This window comes from Anopheles gambiae, chromosome X (assembly GCF_943734735.2).
Source record: "Anopheles gambiae chromosome X, idAnoGambNW_F1_1, whole genome shotgun sequence".
Taxonomy (NCBI): Eukaryota; Metazoa; Arthropoda; class Insecta; order Diptera; family Culicidae; genus Anopheles; species Anopheles gambiae.
This window is the reverse complement of record NC_064600.1, coordinates 19,664,225-19,674,015: the sequence shown is the minus strand read 5'-3', so window position 1 is coordinate 19,674,015 and position 9,791 is coordinate 19,664,225.

Here is a 9,791-nt window from a genome sequence, read left to right as displayed (position 1 = left end):
GAGTTGTTCTCAGTTTGTAAGACTGGAGTTGAATTCTGAGGATTGAGTTGAGGTCTGCGCGATGAAATGTAATATATTATACTTTTCTTTTCTTTTGTATACACTGAACGAAGTCCAGCCTTGAGCGACCAAGGAATCCTCCAGGAATTCCTAAAAACAAATTTCCGGTTTGAAGAGACGAAGGAGACAAATTTAATTTCTACTTCACCAAACCCTCACGACTTCGGGCATCTCCCTCTGATAACAGAAGGACGGCACCAGTGTTTGGCGAATCGTCCCACTTTACGAGCTAATAAAAACATGCGTTTCTCACTGCTTCCAAAAGTCGAGATCCAAGAAACATTCATGCATTTATTGTTTTCACGCAATTTTAACGGCTCACAATCAATTTCTGCTGACTAGTTTCACTCCAGCATCGTCCTTCTTTCGGTGATTTTCGTTGCGACTTTTATTCCCCAAGAGCTTTCCACTCCAGCTCCAGGATTGTTTGTCACGTTGAGAATTTTTATTTGTTTTCACTTGCTCCGTGCTCCGCAGAGAAAGCTGAATTGACTTGCGTAAGGTTGTTGAAGATTTTTATAGTTATTCTGCATGTTTTCGAGCAGTTTTACAAGCTAATTTAACTTTATGTGTGTGCGGGTAGAATGCTTTAGAGCTACTTCACCCATTTGGTGCACCGATTTGAAACAGAAATGATTGCTGAATGAGTCATAAGGCAAAGCAAAGGAAAATCACTCCACTCTCATGCTTCGCAGGAAATCCAATTGTTGGAAACCTATTTCACCTATCGCTACCGTAATTTCCGGCTACAAATCAGTGTAAGAGCGTATGAGAGCTACAGCAAGTTGAAAAGGAACTTTCCCCTCTTGCTGAAATAATGTGACAAGTTAAAAAATAGCCGACCTTCCCTCTCCCAAGTTCTAATGGCAGTCTGTTGGTGTCCTTTTTCTTGGGGAATTACCGATTGTCCCGTCCGGGCTCCATAAGTTCGGAAACGTAAGAGGATTTTGACAAGACAATTTGTATTGGACGCTTTTAAATACTCCATTGTGTAATCGTAAAAGTAATGTTCCATTGCTTGGGTGAGGGTTAGGTAGGAGAATGATTAAGACAAGGTGATGCCGTCCGGTGCACACAGTAAACAAGTGTACTATTTTGTATCCTCCTCCTCGAGAATCATTTCAATGCGTTGCGTTTAATCGAATCATCTTCATCGAACTCATTTTTCTCGCACCTTATACGACATGGAGGGATGTAGCGACATGAAGGTTCTTAGTAGTGGAGCTTCGTTATCCTCTTCTGGTATCAAACATCACATCAACGTCGTGTCGGTAAGGCGACATTTAGGAATTTGTGATGGGTTCTCTGCTTCAGCACGAATGGACTAGGGATTAGAGCCTATTTACTTTCCCTTTGTCAGTATTTCGCTCGTTTCGGACAGCGTAATTGACATTGATTTGACCATTAAGAACGTGTATGTGTGTGCATGTATGTATGTACGTGTTTACCAATGAGACTTATGTCTGCTAGAAAATAAAAATAACGGAAGTGAACAGTCTCACTTACGAACAAAGATAGTAAAAGCACCTGAACTCAAAGTATGTCTTTTGTTGCGTATTAGGCCGCTCATGTGGCTCTGTTTCGTTTCCAATTTTATTTGATTTTCATTGATGTTGTTACTCTTCTTCAGTGTCCGCTCCCAGCCACGATAAACACGCCCTGCAGGATATTGGGCGCACCAACGAGATGTAATGTTGCCTAGCTGTTGGGATCTGTTTTTCTGCCTACCAGCACCAAAAAATGGACATCTGGGATCAGCCGTAATCGTAAAAGTGTATGTACCGCTTAGCCGTAGGCGGGAAGCGGGTTGCACGGTAGGCTTTGCGGTACGCAGCTTTAACCGGCGTAGTAGATGTGACAGAAAGGGTGGAGGTATCCTTCAATCAGGATGCAATTTTGTGGAGTGTAGATAACTTTCCAAGCTGTGGGCGAAAGCCCCAGTTCAATTTACATTTGGAGCAGACTAGCCAGGGACGTTGGTTGGGGTAGTACTTGACCGATAACGATTTTGGTGTGTTACGCCTTAAAGCAGGGAGAACGCAAGAAATTGAGTCGAAATTTGAATGTTTGCTTCCAGCACTTGTTGGGTTGGGTTCATTTTTACGACACCAAACAGTGGATAGCGAGGAAAGGGATAACGATGAGAAGCAAGTGTAACGAGTAAATTGGAAGTGTGATTGCAATCTTGCACTGCCTTCTTTTCATTGCATCTAAACGGGCCGAGGCGTTTATGATTATTTCACATTTAAATTTCGATTCCAACCCACGGCGCATTTGCGAAGTTACTTGAATTCTAGAGTTTGAAGATGATTTTCATTTTGATTTTTATGTACTTGAGCTGGCATATTTGTGTACTCTCACACCCCAAGAAAATACTTTGTTTGATTGCATACGCTGGAGAAAAGTGTGGATATTTTTGCAAAATTGAAACTGTTTCATTGGGAATTCCTTTTCGCTTCGATTTAAACCGCGAGTAAACTAGAATACTGTAAAGCCAATGCCTGAATTAAAATGTATAAAACGCGAACTCACAAATCCTCTGAAATATATTACACTTCCTTATTGATTTCTATGGCCAAAACAGAGACAAAAATTAAATCGTTTCTACCATTTTCACCCCTACTGGTTAGTGCAGGTCGTCAGCGGGGCTCGTCTTGGATGAGCATTACATTTTTAATTGAATTCATCTTTTTGCTACCTCTCTTTGGATGAGATTGTTCTGTGATTTTTTTCCCACTTCTTCACTTCCTTTCCCTGAGTTCCGTCCTCATCACGCAATCAAACGTAACAATCCTGCACACAATGGACAACCGGGGGTGTGTGTTTCCTGTCCGTCCGACAGAAGGCTAATGATTATGAAGAGTACAGTGCAACGAGGGTGTGGAGCACGAGTGTATGTTGCGCGGTTGAAGTGGTTATGCTAAAACCTACCACATATGACACATGATGCCATCGTGCATCACGTGGTCAGTTTCGCACAGCGGAACGAGGGTTATCAAGTGCAATCCACCCACCCACACACACATCCATCTTGTGGTAACCCGTGGCAGCCGATGGCGCGTTGGATCATTGCCATCCGGTGATTGCTATGACGGCGAGGAAGAGGCCGAGGAAGAAGCGGAAAGGTCACGGGTGCTTGGATAAATGTATGTTCAACGCGTGTTCCTCGCTTGATGCTTCTGCTGCTGCTGATGCTGTTAATGGTTAGCAGAAATCCTTTGATCTTTCACCTTCCGCTTTGCCCGGGGACGCAAGCACCCTTCTTCTACATGTGAGACAATACCTTGTAAAGGAAAGGGCAAGCAGAGAGAAAGAGGGATACGATGATTGGTGGTTAGTATATGGATAGGATACTTCAACCTACACGTCCTTGAAAGCGGCGCAACACACAAAACAGGGGATCGGGTAACGAGATAAAGGTAAAAAATCACTCATCAGCTTAGCCTTTCGCTCATTTTGACGGGGTAATTGTTCATAAAGGGATGTCCACACTCGTCCACACTGTTTCTTTTCGGACCGCTCCTCTCTGCCATGCCTCTCATAGATTTGGAAGTTTGTGTGCTGCGCTTCGGCGAACGGTCACACATGAAACGGACTGAAACGGACGTGCCATCATCACAACGCTTCCTACAGCGTTGCATGCGATACGGTGGGAGCGGGTCGCGAGGCTGAAAAGTGCCAGAGTTTGCGGTATGGTATGGTCATTTATGCATCGCTAAACAGCTTAATTAATCTTTCACGGATCCATTTACTCCCGGTCGCCCAGTTTCTGGTTCGCTTTGGCCAGTTCTTTATCCCCGGCACGGTTCAGCTCCATTCCGTTACAACGGAGCATGTCAGGGGAGAAGGTTAGTGGGAACGAGGTGAGTGTGCTTAGGGATTGTACACAATTTTTAATTTGCTCATTGGTGGTAAATTCCGCTGGCATGTCAGCAGCAATCGGGAATGGGGCACAGGAATGTGTTGAGAGATATTTTTTCAAATCCCCATCGATATCTTCACCTCCAACCAGACTCAGAGTACATGAAACAGTGCAAGTCTTTGTGTTTTGCATTTCGCACTTGCTGAAGATGAGCATCAATTAAAAAATGCTTCTAGTTCAGAGTTTTTAAATGGTGACACTCCATCACATACGGTGTGTGCCGGTACGTTTACTCCAACAAACTCACAAAAAACAAACGTAAAATTCTAAACAAAGTATTCAAAGAAGTGGCCACCCCAAACAAAGGTAGATAAAAACTAAGTCCTTCGACGCCAACCTTTCCCCAGGTGCAACATCCATCATGTCACTGAGCGCCTCGTACAAACACGACCCTCTCGTACGGTACAATGTCAGCACCAGTGTTGTCGACTGTCCACTACAATGTTCGAACGGATTCCAGCTTTACCGAGACGTGCCGGTCAGTCTAGGGAGCAACACACACTCGCATACACATACACAAACACACAAATATACAGGAACAAATACATACGGTGACCGGGAGGATGCCCGCATGCCCGTAATAGAGGGGTAGTCGTAACTGCCGGCAACGCTGTACGAATAACTGCTATCGACAGTTTTGTATTTATTGAGATTTATGTCTTTCCAGTGTGTCCAGTGAACGGCAACAAAAAGCGGGAACAGTTATCCAATTTTCCCAGAATTTAATCCTTACGCCTCTGGGCGTGCCGCCACCGGTGTATGCTTGAGCAAAATGCAGCTCCGAACCGCGCTCTTAGATGCTCCTTACCTCCTCCTGGGTGGTGCGGGTTTGCCTACCTTTCAGGCGTGCTGCTCGTACGCACGAATGACTAATGTTGCTCCTCTGTGTGCATTGTGACATCTAGGACGAGGGAGGGGAAATTAATCTTGCCTAGCCGAGGATGCAGCAGCACAAAACTCCACCAACAACGGCAACAACATGACACTCATCTGCATGACGCCTAAGTAACCGCCACCTAGCCGAGCAGAGTTGTGGAGCGTGTTACAAAGTAGCCAGTGGGTGCTAAGATGACCACCCTAAGTGAGAACACACACACACACACACACACACACACACACACACACACACACACACACACACACACACACACACCTTCACCGGCTCTAAAACGCTCACCATCCATCATGCCAGTGCGTCGATTGCATCTCGAACCCGACTGAGGGAGTACAGATGGTGGAGTCGCTCGGGCGCTTTATCAGTGCCGCGGCATCTCTGCAAAAGACACACACATGTGCGCCTGTTGGTACATGATACGTTAACAGAGGTTGAGGAATGGGGAGAAGCATGGGGTGAATTTGGGAAAGATGAGTCGTCGATTCGCACTACCACTTCAAGGATCCCTAAACGGGCAAGCTAACGGCAAGCAATCCGAGCCAACAGTTAACTAGGAAAGGGAAACGGATTCATCTCCACAAGTCTATTTTCGTGAGTGTGTGTGTGTGTGTGCCTGCAGATGCGGTGCGCTGATGGACCGTGCGACATTGTGATTTATTACCGGACAAAATTATAATATTGTCCATTCACTGACCATTCTCTTTCTCCTCCACTCCCACTCTCCCTTCCTTGCACTCTTTGTCCCTTTTACTTCCTGTTGTGTAAAATTTAATCGCAAGCCGGCGCTCCTTCTTTGATGACGTAAATATGGGGTGGCGGAATGGGTTATCCGTGCCGCTTCCTTGACACCACAAGTGTTTGTGTGGCTGTGTGTCGAGGAAAAACCACTTTGGGCGATATTAGGAAAATGCATTTTCTGCACTTGCACTCCCCGCCATCCCATGCGTGGAAGTACGCTCAGTGAAAGGGTTTCCTTTCAAACAGGCTTCCTTTTTGGCGCCCAAGCAACAAGCTTCGAACGAGGCTTTATTGAGCCAAGTGTTGAAAGATGGCAAACAGCATTTACTTTGGCATTGCATAGCAATAGGGAGAGGCAGTATACGTACACTCCCATCACACAAGGGCAATTCTGCACTTGACAGGCCGCCTCAAAAAGTACATCCCGAACACTGGGCGTTGAAGTTATGGCGTGTGTCCAAAGTGCGAAATGAGAGAGAAAAGAGGTACACAGCGGGAGGACGAGAGTGTGTATGTGCTCTGTGGAAACGGATACGGTCAATCCCGGGGTGATGCATTTTAATGCGTTTTTAAATGAAATTAAAACACGGAATATATTGCGCCGCTTTGTGTTGGCGAGGTGGAGACTTCAAAAAGGCTCGTCCTGGGGAGAGCTGGCTAGGAAAGGGAAGCGCAATGAGGGAAGGAACAGATGTAAATGTTGTAAGGCCGGTGTGTTTCCGTGTGTGGTGGCTGATCCCCGTGTACAACAAATTGGGAGAGTGTTTAAATCATTTTTGTTATCATTCCATCATGCAGCGCCCCTCGCGAAATGAATTGCCCATAACGCCTATGTGTACGTTACATCCGCGCTCAAGTGGGTGGTAATACGCGGGGGAGGGAGGGACGTTAACAGCATTACAGCATCCTCATGTCGCATCCCCGGAATTACAACGGTGCTCACTTTGCTGCAATAATGGAAGCTGATGATTGATTTCCGCGATTGATGAGTGACTGAAAGTCGTTAAAGTGACAAAAAGCGGCCGTGCGGCGTGGGAGGGCGCCTGCCAAAGGCGTCAAAGTGCGGTGCCTTTATTGACGCAATCTGGTATCGGGACACGCAGGGCGATGTCAAGCAAACCGCTCCGCGTAAGCAGTTGATGGACTTCGGTGCCAAACAAAGTGGCAATTTGTCCGATTTTGGTGTGCAGTGTGCGCTTCCTGTACTGGCCCCAAATTGCAACAATGTGCTCAGCTCAAACACACGGGCAAGGGAGTTGCGGAGACCGCTGAGGCGAAGGGATTTATCGTTGTGAAAATATTTTTCCGACTGGTAGAAAGAGAACGAGAGATGGAAGCCCCATGACGGTACGTGGTGAATTCACAATTTGCTCACATTGTTTCGAGCCGGGATTGCGATTATGCAAAGCGCGATGTTTTATTTATGCTGGCGTGTTTACGTGGTGAAGTGTGTACATATGTGTGTGCGTGTTTGTGCTGAGTGATTTTGCTACACACGACGTGGTCTCATAATTCACCGTTTAATCTTGTTTGGAAGTTTGGTTCGTTGGGTCACGGCTTGAGGAAACATTAGCGAAGTTAGTGGATGTCGGCAAGCAGCCGGGCCAGGTATGGCCATTTATGTTTGTGTGTGCAGATTTGTATGTATTATTTTTTATCTTATAGAGTAATTGTTGTAACTCGTTTATCGGATTTGTTGTCAATGATTTATGCTATTCATTCGTATCATGTTGTTTTTATAATATCAAGCGATGAAGGTAGCTCGATGATAACTGGGTTCAAAATCTTGAGATAAGTTATGTATTTTAACTCATATGTAGCACCTTCTATCATTTTTGTTAGCTCAAATTAGTGATGTGCTCACTGGAGCGCACACACGACTATTATACTCCGGTTATCGTTGGTCCGATTCCAACTTCTACAAAATCGGAACCAATAGTTCCACCTGGAGTCGGTTTTGTCTGGAATCGTCCGAAGTCGGAGTCGGACGGAGTTGGGGACGGAGTCGGACGGAGTGTCGAGCTGCCATTTAATTTCGTTTTGTTATTTAAGCCTTTGTGTCTTTGATTTGCGCGTGCACTTTGTGAACAGGTTTTTGTTTGTAAGAAACGCGCTTAACGACAACAACAATGCTTACAGCATCCTTGCACCGGCTGTCTCCAGGTCCTACATAGACCAACTCTAGTCGATTCCACTAGACTCCTATTCCGGTCATCTCCGACTGCGGAAGACTCCGGCTCCGGAAGACTCCGGATGGCTCCGAATGATTCCGGAGCGCTTATGATAATGCTATTACGGACTGAGTCTTCGGCAAGCAGGTACTTCGTCTTCGTCGCGTTGATTCTCTATCCAATTCTTGTTGCTTCGCGTTTGCGTCGAGTGAACGCCTTACACACCTTCGCTGTTGTCCTGACGATGATATCGATGTCATCCGCGAAGCCAAGAAATTGGAGAAACTGGTAGAGTATCGTACCACGGAAGCCCCCCGCTTCGACTGACCCTTCCAAGGCGTTGTTGAAGAGCAGAACGATTCCGACATCTAGCTCGACACTCTCACCTGGTATTGTTCCCCGTTTATAGCGGCCTCTAAATTTACCCATTGCTAAATTGCGTCAATATGGCGTTGATGCCGTGACCGGGAATGTATGTTCGTGCTTCATATAAAATCAACAATGTAGCCCAATAGTTCGTTTTGTTTGTAGATTTTGTATATAGAGATGTATACAGGTTGGTGCCGAGGGAAAGAGGCACAAGGAAATAAGAAAAGAAGTTTCAATAAAATACCAGGATTATTACATTGCTCGAATGTAATTCGATTCCGTCGGAGATACTCGAGTCGAACATGAGAAAAATTGATATTATGTTCTCTGTTCGAGCTTCTGAGCTCGATTGCTTAAGCTGACAGCAGAATATCTCTCGAATGCACCTTCCCGTTCGAACAATATGGTACCGATTTTTGCTTCGTCGACTCGAATCTGCCTACGGGTTACTCGAACGGGAAAGTCAATTGTAAAACGGTACCAAAATGAAATTTATGAACGCACCGGAGATTTTTTTCGAATGCCGATCGCAGTATAAATATATTTTTTTATGAGTTTAAAATGATTTAAAAAAACCCAAAAACTAGGCATAATTTAAACAAATTGTGCCATTACTGAAATGGACAAATTATACACGATTTAAATATTCAAATTTTACAGCAACTCGACACTTGGGCTACCGTGCCGAAAGTGATTTACGCCAGATTCTGGCAGGAGTGTAAATTCAACTACGGGATGCCGGAAAATGATTAACTACGCTTTACGAAGCCGCTCAATAATTCATTACAATGCTGCAAAGCTATTATCGAGGATGGGATAAACACAAAAAAATAAAAAGAAAGGATATGATTTGCCTTTTTCTAGCTTCTGCAAGCAAGAACACAGAAAGAAAAAAATAAATCCATTCGCAAATGAATTTAAACTTATATAAAAGAAAAAAAAAAGAGCGACCCAACAGCAATAAACAGATACGTCCAATACAACGGCACGGTAGAAAAAGGAATCAAACAAAATTTCATCACGCTTGACCATCCGTGCAGCATGAATGAATTGTAGCTTGTTTTTTCTTCTTCTTTTGTTTCGTCTTTTTCCCTTTTGCCGAGGCAAAGCAAAACAGAAGTGACGAGAAGAGTGTGCTTACTCGTGCGCCCCCGTTCTCAAAACCGAGCCTGTTGCTGAGGATGTTTATCTTCTGTGTGTGTATGTTTTAGTTCCTCCCTCGAGTGTCCCTTTGCACGATTTTTTTTTTGGTTGTTCCTGCGTTTTCTGTTTGTTCCATAATGAACTTGACCAGTGGCTAAAAGGACATGGGACAGTTGCACCATGCACGGGAAAATATCCAAGCGTACCCGACCGACGATGACATTAATTTCAATTAACTTAAATACCATTTGACTGCAGATGAAAATGAATTACGTTGAAACCGTGCACGAACTCATGGAAATCGCACTTGCCGAAGGGACAGTGGAAATAGGGACCGAGGACTGTATCCTTGTGTACGCGCTTCGACTGCACACACATACACATGTCGCGAAAGCATCCACATATGCGAAACGCGGGAACCCATTCGTCTGTTGCACTTTTACAAAGAGTTTACTTGTTTATTCATCGCGGCAATGGAGACTTGGCAACGTAT